Consider the following 13,109-nt stretch of genomic DNA (forward strand, 5'->3'; position numbering starts at 1 on the left):
TGTGTGTGTGTGTGTGTGTGTGTGTGTGTGTGTGTGTGTGTGTGTGTGTGTGTGGGGGGTGGGTGGGGGGCGAGGGGGGGCAGGAAGACTCTCTACGAGGATGGGATAACGCCTCCCGCTGTCTCGTGCTGTCGTATTTGGAGGTGCAAGACGCCACACCCTTGCCCCCTCAACACCCCCGACCCCATAACATCCCCACCCCCCTAATACCCACGACCCTCTGACCTCCCCGCCATCCTAACACCCCCGCCGAGCCCTTCCTATACCCACACACGCCCACTACCCGCCGGCAACCTTCCTCTGGCTTTGGTCTGCCTGCAAGGTTTGAAAAATTAATGTATGCGCCAGCTTACGTTTAACAGGATGTGTGTTTATCTCTCTCTTTATCTTTCTCTCTCTGGAACACACACACACACACACACACACACACATTACATTCGCAAACACCACTATTTTAAGCTCCCAGAGACCATCTCGTTCACACACAAGCACTAATTATAGGAGAGGGAGACTTTTCCTTACGCGCGGAAGAATACCCAGTGCATTCATTACCGAGTTCTTGGCAGCTTCTGAATGTTAACAACCTGCTCAGTGTTAATTTGGGTGTGAATTAGGGAAAAGAAAGTCAATTAGCGAGGTATAGAGGAACGGTTTACTCTAAGCATTTGCCCCAGCTCTTTATTAGTTATTTTTATTGAGAGAAACGCTCTTGAGAGGATCTGACGTAATTGAGTTCATAAATATATTTCAGTCTGCCCTTCAAGCCCGAGCAGAAAATCACTTAATATTTGGTTGATATAACGTATTGAGGGGACGGTTAAATAGTTTTGCAATTTTATGCGTCTCTATGTCCTCAGTAATGTCTGCAGCGGAGTGAGAGGAGCGAGTGACTGGTGGAGGTGTGCTTAGAATGAAGGATGAATTCTGAGGTTGTTTTAGAAATAATCTGATTAATAAACGTCACCTTTCATCTCACCCTCTCCGCCTCCTTTGTCACCCTCGCAGCATCCGTTCATCTCCTTGCGCTGCACCTCGAGCCCTCGACATTCTTACCGGCCAGTTGTGTATATTACGGGAAGTGATGGAAAGGGGAAAGTAAGCGTAATGATAATAATAATAATAATAATAATAATAATAATAATAATAATAATAATAATAATAATAATAATAATAATAACAATAATAATAATAGTCATAATAATAATAATAATAATAATAATGTTTTAATAGCAAGAACAAGTATTAATGAAGAAAGACGAAAGAAGAAAAAGAGAAAGCAACATCATTTGAGAAACCGGAAGAACAAGATGAAGAAAAATAACAAAGTAACCTGGAATAAGACTACTACCACCACTACTACTACTACTACTACTACCACCACCACCACTACAACAACTAATACCAAAAACAATTACAGTAACAACTACTATACCGTTCAGTAACTCACGCGTCACAATCCCTTCCAAAGCGGCTCTCCAGACCTCATTTTCCTCGCCTCACCCTCACTTCTCACCCTCACCAGCCTCCTTTCTTCACCCTCATCTCCTCTCACCCACACACCCTCGACTCTCACTCCCCCGCGTCACCCTACACCCAAGTATCCCACTCAATACGCTCCCTACACCCCACTTCAGCTTCCCCCAACACCCTCTTTACTCCCCCCCTCCATAGACTCTTTAGCCTCCACGTTCTCTAAGGCCTAGCTGTCACAAAGGCCTCGGCACTTGAACCCACTATAGAGGATTCAGGATCACAGGCCCGGCAATCTTGAGTCATCGGATCTTTCTAGTCGCCTGCTCTTTCATCTCATTATCCGACTAAGGTGATGGTATCGATTATATTTTTCTTTCTCCGTCTTTCCCTCATTGATTTGGGCTTAGCTTTGACCCTGGTGTGGCTATTGGGGTGATTTTTCCTTTTTCTTTTTATTTTCTCCCAGTTTTCCTCTCTCTGTTTCGTTCTGCGTGTTAAGTTTTTGTATCCATTCATGTCTACGGCGGCTATTTTTTCGTCTTTACGGTTCATATTTCGCACCTTATTTATTTAATGCATTCAGTTACGTAAGTTGGCGTCATACTTTTAAAATGCATAACGTGGGTTTGTTTTTCTTGACTGCTTGCGTGTTTATCTTACTGAATCATTATTTGTTTACATTTTTCTCGTAAGTTTGTTTACTTATTTTCATTTGTAACTTATTTTCTTCCCTCTGACGTGTTTTTAAATTTTATCTTATATTACAACACACTTCTTTCCCTTCCTCTCACAGCAGGTTTTCATTTGCTTTGTTGTTAAGAGTATTTCAACATTCTTTTTTTAAACAAGCGCACATTTCAATATATTACGAGTATTTTCATTAGTCATTATTACTACTATTATAATTACTGTTGCTATTATTATTATTATTATTATTATTATTATTATTATTATTATTATTTTATTATTATTACTATTATTATTGTTTTATAATTATGACCATTATCAACACTTGTTTTAATTGTTGTTGTTCATCTTGATGTTCTTCTTATCACCATTATTACTAGGCTGAAATAAGCTATTCAAAGAAAAAATCTAAAACCAATCGATGGAAAACAGAAAATAGTGGTCTCTCTCTCTCTCTCTCTGAAAAGGCGCGGCCATAGCACGGCGCCCCACCTGACCCGCCAGATATCAGAATTTAATATCCTGATCCCTTTAAAGCGATTCAAAACCCCCAAATAAACCGCGAAGCAACGCTGTATTGGAGAGAGAGAGAGAGAGAGAGAGAGAGAGAGAGAGAGAGAGAGAGAGAGAGAGAGAGAGAGAGAGAGAGAGAGAGAGAGAGAGAGAGAGAGAGAGAGAGAGAGAGAGAGAGAGAGAGAGAGAGAGAGAGAAACACGACTAGCAAATAAACTACCGACATTTATTGGATCACCTTTGTACATAGATGTGTGTGTGTGTGTGAGAGAGAGAGAGAGAGAGAGAGAGAGAGAGAGAGAGAGAGAGAGAGAGAGAGAGAGAGAGAGAGAGAGAGAGAGAGAGAGAGAGAGAGAGAGAGAGAGAGAGAGAGAGAGAGAGAGAGAGAGAGAGAGAGAGAGAGAGAGAGAGAGGAAACCAGAGATGACAGGCAGAAGCGACGAGAAAAAAAAACACGCAGGTAAAACAGAACAGGTAAGAGCTATCTCCTTAATTAATACTTTAGCTAATCACGAATACAAGAGTAGGCAGGTATACATTCCCCTTTGCATTTCACGACCCGCCTCTTTCCCCCACTCTCCCTCTCCCTCTCCTTCTCTTACCTCCCTCTTTTCCCCTCTCACGGAATAGGTCATCCACTCACTCACTCTCACTCTCCTGCTAATCACGTCCAGTCCTTCAATCCATTCCCTCGGAGCCTCAATCCCATTCTGCGACCACGGAAACGCCACCAAAAGGGAAAGGAAAAGAAAGAGAGAGGAGAAAAGAAGCGGTAGGTCTTAGTTCAGGTAAAGTTTGGGTTGAATTCACTTACTTTCGGAGTCTCTTGGCACCTGACACTCACGGATGGTCACTAAAAGGAGTGTCTGGGGGATGGAGGAGGAGGAGGAGGAGGAGGAGGAGAGATGGGATGAGGAAGTGAGGTGGAGTGTGTGATACCAGTGGAGGGGAAAGACTGGAGAGAGAGAGAGAGAGAGAGAGCGAGAGAGAGAGAGAGAGAGAGAGAGAGAGAGAGAGAGAGAGAGAGAGAGAGAGAGAGAGAGAGAGAGAGAGAGAGAGAGAGAGAGAGAGAGAGAGAGAGAGAGAGAGAGAGAGAGAGAGAGAGAGAGAGAGAGAGAGAGAGAGAGAGAGAGAGAGAGGAGAGGCGTTAAGTGGAGGGAGAGGAGGAGGAAGCAGAGTGGGAGTGGAGGAGAAGTAGGAGTCGGGAACACTTCGGAAGATCAACTCAGAAAAAAAAATTAAAATAGTAAAATTGGAAAATGTATCTCCCCGCCAACACACATTCATGCCTGCCGCCTCCGCAACGCATTTCAACACAAAAAGCGAAACACTGCGTTGTGAGCACACGGCCGTCCTGCCACTCACAACAACGAATAACCATTAAGCGCTCGACTTCACTTTATGGATAGATAGATGAATGAAAAAACGCATCTATCTATTATCCCTCCCATCTCCGCATTTCTGTACCTGTCAATCTAAGTATCTATCTCTCCATCTACTGTATCTGTCTATGTATGAAATGAAAAAACGTATCTATCTATTAACCCTCCCATCTATGCACTTCTGTATCTGTGAATCTAAGTATCTATCTCTCCATCTACTGTATCTGTCTATGTATCTATCTCTCTATCAATGTATCTATCTCTCTATTTATGTATCTCTACAATCTACGTATTCATCTGATTTTCTGCCTACTTACGTGTCTATATATCTACCGAGAACTTTATCAAAATTTAAGTTGTCTGATATTTTGCACACACGTTCTATTAGTTTGAGTTCGTGACAAAAGTTATTATTGAAATGAAAAGTCAAATGTTTCCCTTTCACAATTCTAGTAATGGAAGCGTGAGAGTTACCACCGCGCTCAGTCATCGTCAATTTTTTCATCCTCAGCATAATCCTCCTCCTCCACCGCTTTTCCCTCATCCACCTTCTCTTCTTCCTCCTGCTCCTCCTCCTCATGATCGTGAACATCATTCCCCTCCTCTTCTTCCTTTTCATCCTTTTTTCTTCCTATGTCTGTTAAATATGACTTTATCTAACTTTAGCCCATTTCTTCGTGTCCTCCATTACGCCAGCGCCAGCGAAGGACTAAAGCAGGACGAAAGTTAACTCCCAATCGATACCAGCTGCCATTGAGTCACAAAAAACTCTCGAAGGACTCTGACCTCGTGGCTCCCCCTCACAAGTTTGGGCATAAGAAGGTTGACAAGAGTTAGCAAGGTTCCCAAACCAAACCTCAGCCTTGGGGAGGAAATGGAAAGGGAGAGGGACGGAAACTGAGACGAAAAGGAATGGACACAATCTTGACTGACAGAAATAGCTTGGCCCACTGCAATAAAATAAGTAGTAGTAGTAGTAGTAGTAGTAGTTATTTTTTACAGCAAGGGGGGAAAACAAAAACATCAACAATTAAGCCCGCTAGAAACTATTACAACAAATGAAAAAAACAAAAGAAGAGGCCAGACGAGAGATCAATTTCGGGAGGAGAGGTGCCTCGATACTCTCCTCTTGTTACTGCTGTTGTTGTTGTTGTTGTTGTTGTTGTTGTTGTTGTAATATCAGTTTTAGTACTAGTAGACGAACTTTCACTATTTTGACTGAACAATTCACAGACATCACCCAAGAAAGACAGGCATGGGAGAGCAAGACTAAGAAAAAAAAGTGGAGAAAGGTAAAACAAAATCAATTGGAGGCGTCTGGGAGTAATTAGTAAATTCATTGACCATACCTGAGCTTACGTAAGGGGCCGCACAGGACAAGACAGGTGGACAGGTGAATGGGGGCGTCACTTGACTGGACAGGTGAGATTATGTGGGATTCAGGTGAATGTATTGAGATGCACGAGAGAGAGAGAGAGAGAGAGAGAGAGAGAGAGAGAGAGAGAGAGAGAGAGAGAGAGAGAGAGAGAGAGAGAGAGAGAGAGAGAGAGTGTGTGTGTGTGTGTGTTTTGTTGTTGTTGTTGTTGCAGTATTAGGATTAGTTGTATTAGTAGACGGGTTCTTTCACTCTAATATCAAAACATTGCAAAAGGATAACTCAAGAAGAATAGGAGAAAGGGAGAACACGATTAAGAGAAAAAAAAGTGTAGTGAGAGAAAAATAACAAAAAATATACAACTAAGTCTCCATTTTCAAAACCAGGCAATTACCCGTAACAAATAATCTACTCTTATTGCAACGAAGTGGGGAAAAAAATCAAACAAAACACGACCCGGCAAGAACTAATTAGCTTCTACAGGTGACCCGACACACGCCTCACCTGTATTCATAATGACGTCTCCCCCCCTGTGCACACCTTTACGAGCCACCGCCTCCAGGTAAACGGCGGGGTTGAATTATACGCAAATTAAGGCGAGTTATTACACCCGTCTTCCCTCAGGTGATGTATAATTCAGGTGACATGCCGCGTTGATCTCTCTCTCTCTCACCTGGGCTGTCATATATATATACGCCTCGAACTATTATAGGTAAAACTGTCACTTCTGTCCTCTCCGTCGTCAATCATATTCTATTTTCCAGGTTCAAGTTTATTTTTCCTTTTACCTTTGTCCGTCTCTTTCACATCCATTGCCGAGCTTGTCTCATTCCGTTCGCTCTCCTTTTTAGTGCTTGAGTTTTTTTTTTTTCTTTTGCCGCTCTTCCAATTTTGCATTCCTTTTTACATCAATCTTGCCTCACATAACTTTCTCTTTCTTTGCCTCTCGTCGTGAAGTTTTGTTTTTCTGTAATGTTTCGTTGTTGCTTATGTCTTTCTGTTCTGCCTCTTGTCCTTCACCAGCATCCTCATACTTCGAGATTTGGTTCTTCAATCTTATTCCTTTCAACCTCCTCTTTCATACCCCTGTTCTCTATATTTGTCCTTTGTCCTTTGTTCCCTCTTGTCTGTCTAGTTTTCTCCCCTTCTCCCTCTGCAGATACCACTCCTCTCATCTCCTGACCCGTTTCTCTCTCCCTTTTCCACGTATTTCTCTATTCCTGTTTATGGCTTCAAGCTCAGAGGTCACTCCATCTTTCTATACTCCTTCCGCGTCAGCGTTACCTTTCCTATTCTACTACTTCTCTTTTCTCTCCTCCTCTCACCTCTCAGCTTCTTTCACTCATCCGTCCCTTCTCCGATCCTATATACCTTTCCGTTCCTCTTTTGCTCCTTGATGCTTCTTGGATAACCCACCTCTTGTCCTTTCCTCTCCCTTCTCTTCCTTTCTCTCCCTTTTGCCTTTTTTCCTCTTTTATTTCCTTTATTCATGGTATCGTATCCTTTGTGCAACTCTGTCTTTTCTTATTTCTCTTCTGTTCCTCAATGTTTCCTGAATAACCTACATCTTGTCCTCTCTTCATCCTTCTCTCCCTTTACCTTTCTCTAATCCGTTTTCTATTGTTCCTCTTTTATTCTATCTACTCCATCGCCATTTATCCTTTGCGCAACTCTAGTTCTTCCTTCTCGCTCGTCTTCTGCTCCTCAATGCTTCCTGAATATCCACTTGTTGTTCTCTTCTTCCTCTTCCTCCCCTTTGCCTTTCTCTCGTCTTACATTCTTTATTCAACTCTAACTTTTTTCCTCTCTTCTCTTCTGCTCCTCAATGCTTTCTGGAATTTCACTTATTGCTCCCTCTTTTCCGCCTCTCTCAGCCTTCCTGCATCCTCCACTCTCCTTCCACTTACCCGATAATGAAGGACGCGTCTCGGTTCAAGGTCAGAGCCGCGACGATCAATTCTGGAAAGAGAGAAAACAGCGAATTTACCGCGAATTCGCGAGGCCAATCCTCTCGTATTTCGCGTGCACCGCGCTTTTGTATACTTTTACAGAATTTATGGGCGGTCGTTGCTTTTATTTTCATGGTTGTCTATGTGCATGCATGGCGCGGAAACTGTCGTGTATGTGTGTGTGTGTGTGTGTGTGTGTGTGTGTGTGTGTAGACCATTGCAGTGTCGTGTGTAATCTGTGTGCTTCATGAGTATTGGGCATTATTTAGCATTGTGGGTTGTACGTGTGTGTGTGTGTGTGTGTGTGTGTGTGTGTGTGTGTGTGTGTGTGTGTGTGTGTGTGTGTGTGTGTGTGTAGTTCGTCCTTTGGTTAATGAACTAAGACAAGAACACATTCTCTCTCTCTCTTCCCAATATTACCACAACAAATTTCCGTGCTTTTAGGCCTTCTCTTCCTCCTCTTCCTCCTCCTCCTCCTCCTCCTCCTCCTCCTCCTCCTCCTCTTCCTCTTCCTCCTCCTCCATTTAGCACTACTCCAACCCTGTGACTCCTTCCTTCACTCCAAACAAAGCCTTCACTTTTACTTTGTTTCCTCACGTCAATCTTCCCACCACACACATACACACACACACACACACACACACACACACACGAAACCAACCACTCCGTTCTCCACAATCCCTACATTTCTTACTCATCCTTCTTCTCCCTCCCTCAGCCGCCCTTCACCACTAATAGGTTTACATCTCTCCCTCCTCCAGCCCCTCCCTCCCCCCTTCCGTATTTAGCCTTGCCCCCCGCCCCCCGCAGCGTCCCCTGGCGGGCAGGTGTGAGTCAGGCGGGCCCCATCTTGCGGCGGAAAACTCTCCCTCCTCCCTCGTCCAGGCCATTATCATGTTAATTACATGTCAGGTAGCGGCGGCACCACCTTAATGAATTTGCATTTTTTTCCTTCTCAGAGGGTGGAACAAGGGAGGTAGGGAGGGACGGAGAGAGGGAGAGAAGGAGCGAGTGAAAGAGGGAGGGAGGGAAGGGAGAGAAGTCTTGGGAGAGGTAACCTCTCGGCCCCCTGGACTAAGGAATACGCCAGCTTGAAGCCATCTCCTGCGTGACCTCCAAAACAAGGTAAAGTCAGGTAAGTTTAAAGGCACTGCACCACCTCCACCACCCCTACCACGACTGCCATCACGGGCACACCCCAAACACCACCACGCCTACCACCCCGACCACCTACGGCGGCTGTGGTCAGCGTGTGGGCGTGGTGAGCCACCTAGAGCTGAGTCCCGCCGATGCACGCTGACAATTATCAACTATCGCTGAGGGGTGACAGGTCACCCACACGCCGCCCAGATCTTCTACCAACCCTAACTTCAGCGACTTTGTTCAAGTGAAGAACCGGGGCCAGCATGGGCCAAGCAAGTCATACACCACGGCAGACACTACAAATACAACTGGTAAGCCGGCACAAACAAAGGCAGCTCGGCGATGAGGAAGGAAAAAAAATAAAAGAAGGAAACTTGAATTATGTTTTTTTTTACCTCAAGATACTTTTTTTTTTTTCATTACTCGGTGTTCATCTTATACTCTTCCCATAGTGTCAGTTTCATCCCCTTTCTTCATTCCTTCTTTTTTTTCTTGATTCATTTTTCTTTTTTTTCTGTCTTTCCTGTTATCTTATCCCGCCATCAAGTCTCCAGTCCTTATCTTTTTCTTCTTTTTCTTTCTTCCCCTTTTGATTTTGTTATTTTTGTTCTTGTTGTTTAGGTTCTTCTTGATCTCGCTCTTTTTTGTTTTTCTCTTGTTCCTTTTCGTGGTCTCGTTCTTGTTGTTCTTTTTTTCTTGCTCTTGTTTTTGTTCTCGTTCTTTTCGCTATTATTTTCTTGTCATCCCTTTTTCTTGTTTTTGTTTTTGTTTTCACCTCCTCCTCCTCCTCCTCCTCCTCCCTCTCTTCTTACCCTCTATCAACTTCACATTTTCGTCCTTTTTTTCCCTTCATCCCCTCATTTTTACTTATCACCTTATCCCTCCTCCTCCTCCTCCTCCTTCTCCTCCTCCTCCTCTTCCTATCAAGTGAGAGGGGCGGGGCAGGTCTAATGTCACGGTTGCATGATCAAGATCCTCCTTTAGCTAATATTAACGAGGAGGAGGAGGAGGAGGAGGAGGGAAACTGAAAAGAGGGGGTGGAGGCTCTGGGAAGTGAGATAGGAAGGATAAATTAGAGAACCGGGAGAGAGGAGGAGATAATAGGTGAGAGAGGGGAGCTGGTAACGGCCGCGAAGGGGAGGAAGGAACGAAGGAAGGAAGGAAGGAAGGAAGGGAGCAAAGAAAGGGAGGCAAGACAAAATAAAAAAGAAAATAGAAAGGGAGGAAGAGAAGAGTGACAGGGAAGGAAAGAAAAAAGAAAAGGGAGGGAAATGTATGGAAGAAACTCAGTAAAGAAGACGAAAAGAGAAAGGAAGTAAAGAAAGAAAATCGGAGGAAAGGAAGAGGAAAGAAAGGGAGAAAATAGGGACAGAAAAGACGAAAGGCAAAGAAAAAAGTCAACAATGAGAGAAAAGGAGGAAGTAAAGAAAGGAAGAAAAATTAGAAAAAAACATTGGGAGGGAAGGAAGAAAGTACACAGAAAGAGAGATAAGGAAAAAAAAAAGAAAAAGCCGAAGATAAAGAAGTAAATCAGAGGAAAGAAAGAAAGATAGGAAAGATAAATATGAAGGAAATAGGAGGGAAGGGAGAGGAGAGAAAGAGAGAGTTGAGGAAAGAAAGGAGGAAAGGGAGGGAAAGGTATAGAAGAATCAACAATAAGAGAAATGGAGAAAGGAACAAAAGAAAGTTAGAAAAGACAAAAACGAAAGTAGGAAGCAAGGAATAGGAGAAAAATGGATAGAAGTACGAGAAGAGAGGAGGAAAGGAAAGGATAGGTATGGAGGAAGGTCAATAATAAGAGAAAATAACAGAGGAGGAGGAGGAGGAGGAGGAGGAGGAGGAGGAGGAGGAGGAAAGGAGATAGTTTTTCCTTGTCATCGGATCACATAACATTCTCCTCATAATTGATTGGCACACACACACACACACACACACACACACACACACACACACACACACACACACACAGTCGCTCTCCTATTTTTTATCAACTCTAACGTTTTTTTCCCATTTGCGTCGAGAAAGCTAAAACAGATTTCTCTTTCGCTCTTCCTCCAAATTGCTTTATATTGCCTTGGATCTCCTCCCATTTTCTGTGTAAACGATTTCTCTCTCTCTCTCTCTCTCTCTCTCTCTCTAAACGCCACTAAAGTCATATATTTCCCCAAAGAACAAAGATTTTTCACTCTTATTGTCTCATTCCACATATCTAAACTTCATCCTTCTCTCTCTCATTCTTTTTCCCTGGTCTTACTTTCCTTTTCTTTCTAAGCGCCATTAAAATCGTATATTTCCCTCAAAGAACAAAAAAATTTCGCTCTTATTGTCTCATTGCAGATATCTAAACTCTATCCATCTCTTTCTCTCTCAAGCCCAATCCTTCCTTTTTCTCGGCCTAAAACTCGGTCAAAAACAGCCTTCGCGTCTACTAAAATCTTATATTTCCTTCCAAGAACAAAAACATTTCTCTCTCCTGTTGTCTCATTTCAAATATCTAAACTCTATCCTTCTCTCTCTCTTCCTATAAAACTTTCAGGCCCAATCTTTCCTCCTTCTCGGCCTAAAACTCGGCCAAAAAGAACCTTCGCGTCCACTAAAATCTTATATTTCCCTCAAAGAACAAAAACATTTCTCTCTCCTGTTGTCTCATTTCAAATATCTAATCTCCATCCTTCTCTCTCTCTTCCTATAAAACTTTCAGGCCCAATCTTTCCTCCTCGGCCTAAAACTCAGCTAAAAAGAACCTTCGCGTCCCTGCCTTCCAGCTCGACTTTTATAGCGAGGGGCCCCGGCGCTTCCCAGGAAATTTCATATCAACCCTTAATTAACATACAAATGACACACTTTGGGACGTTTTTCTGCAGCTCAGGAGATCAAAGACAATAATCATCGCCTCCTTTTTTTCCCCCCACGCGCGTTTCTGGTCCCGTGATCGTCTTTCGTGGATATTGTTTTGGGGGAAAAGATGAGACAACCAGCAAATTTTCATCTCCTTTCAAGATTCTCGGGAAATATTTTTGGGGTGCGCTTTTTTCGAGGGAGAGCCAGCGGTGATTTTTCAATGTTATGTAAACTCGATGAAGAAAAATGGAGTGTAAATATTTTCTGCTGCCCGAGGAAGGTTAAAAAAATGTTGTTCCCCTTACAATGCATAGGGCGGTAAAGGTCGTTATTTTGTTTTTTTGAGGCACTTAAGGACCTAATGGAAAAAAACACGGCGATAAAAAGAAAGAAAATGCCTTGTTTTTTCCACGGGGAATTCACTTGACGAGGTTACCAAAGCGTCTCATGACTGGGTCACGCGGGAAAATGTCAAGGAAGACGTCGACGAAAATATAGACGATTGAAATTAATATCTTCTCGTCACATACCAAAGATCAGAGCCAAGAAATTCCAAAAAACAAGTTCGCGTAATTAGAAGGCAGATATGATGACCCTTAATTAAATAACTGTTCAAGCGAAACGGGAACGAATCACGTAGACAGAATACGATACACATACTCACAAATGCTACACCAAAAAGAAAAACAAAATACTATCACAACATTATAAGAAAGTGCACATTATCTCCCTTATACCAACCTCTAACTCTTCTCGATCTTATCCATACCTTTATTTCTAACCCTTTACTCCTTTTATCTAACTAACAAAATAATCAGTCTTAGTAAAATCTCTCCGTTTAGATAGGAACGCACAGACTCACAAACTCTATGCACATAAACACTAGCAGGAGACGGTCACACACACACACACACACACACACACACACACACACACACACACACACATCTATCTCCTCCAACGCTGCCAGATTGTCGTGCTCAGCTTCCCATGTTTGCCGTTTTCCGACCCAAAAACTGCCTCCTCAACCCCAATAACTGCCTTCATATATAGTTATCGTTAAAATGGTTAATTATTGGTGTTTTTGGCAATAACTACCGCTCAGAAACCGGTTAATACGAGGCTCTGAGTACGATATTCTGGGAACGGTGATCTCGTATCGTTAGGTGTTGTTCTGGGAAGCGTGGGCATAGCGACACAACCAAACACAACCATACGTATTACATCGTCAGTTGCCACATAAAACAGACGGCGAATACGTAGATAACCGATATATATTACTGCTACAACTACTGCTACTACTTCTACTACTACTCCTACTACTACTACTACTACTACTATATCAAACAACAATAAAACAACAAGAACAATTACATCATTATAGCCACTATTACCCACAACAATACGAAGAATTCTTAATATAAAGACGACCATTTGGCGACCGAAGAGACAAACGGAGGCCTTTTAGGAGCCTCTGATGGCGTCTGGAAAAGGAAAGAGCAAAGGCCGTGGTGCTGGAGGAGGAGGAGGAGGAGGAGGAGGAAGGTTGGGAGAGGAAGAGGAGGAGGCAGAGGTGAAAATATCCTTGTTTGCTGTATACTGATCACCTCAATATTCCCAGTGGAGAGAGAGAGAGAGGGAGGGGTGGAAGGAAAGGAGGAAGGAGGGAAGGAGGGAAGGAGTGTCGGTCCCGCCTGCCAACAGAGAGAAGATCCTTATTGGTGACGATGAGGCCTGTGTTAGTCT

The 13,109-nt window shown here is 43.2% G+C and overlaps 1 long non-coding RNA gene across 1 annotated transcript in view; it reads right to left on the bottom strand.

Moving 5' to 3' along the window:
• The window catches only part of LOC126983842 (uncharacterized), a 100,126-nt gene that overhangs the window by 7,451 nt on the left and 79,566 nt on the right, over positions 1–13,109 (bottom strand). The window contains exon 3 of the long non-coding RNA XR_007736263.1: positions 7,338–7,389. This is a non-coding gene — a long non-coding RNA (uncharacterized LOC126983842). The remainder of the gene's footprint in view (positions 1–7,337; positions 7,390–13,109) is intronic.

The sequence above is a fragment of the Eriocheir sinensis genome, chromosome 55 (assembly GCF_024679095.1).
Source record: "Eriocheir sinensis breed Jianghai 21 chromosome 55, ASM2467909v1, whole genome shotgun sequence".
NCBI lineage: Eukaryota > Metazoa > Arthropoda > Malacostraca > Decapoda > Varunidae > Eriocheir > Eriocheir sinensis.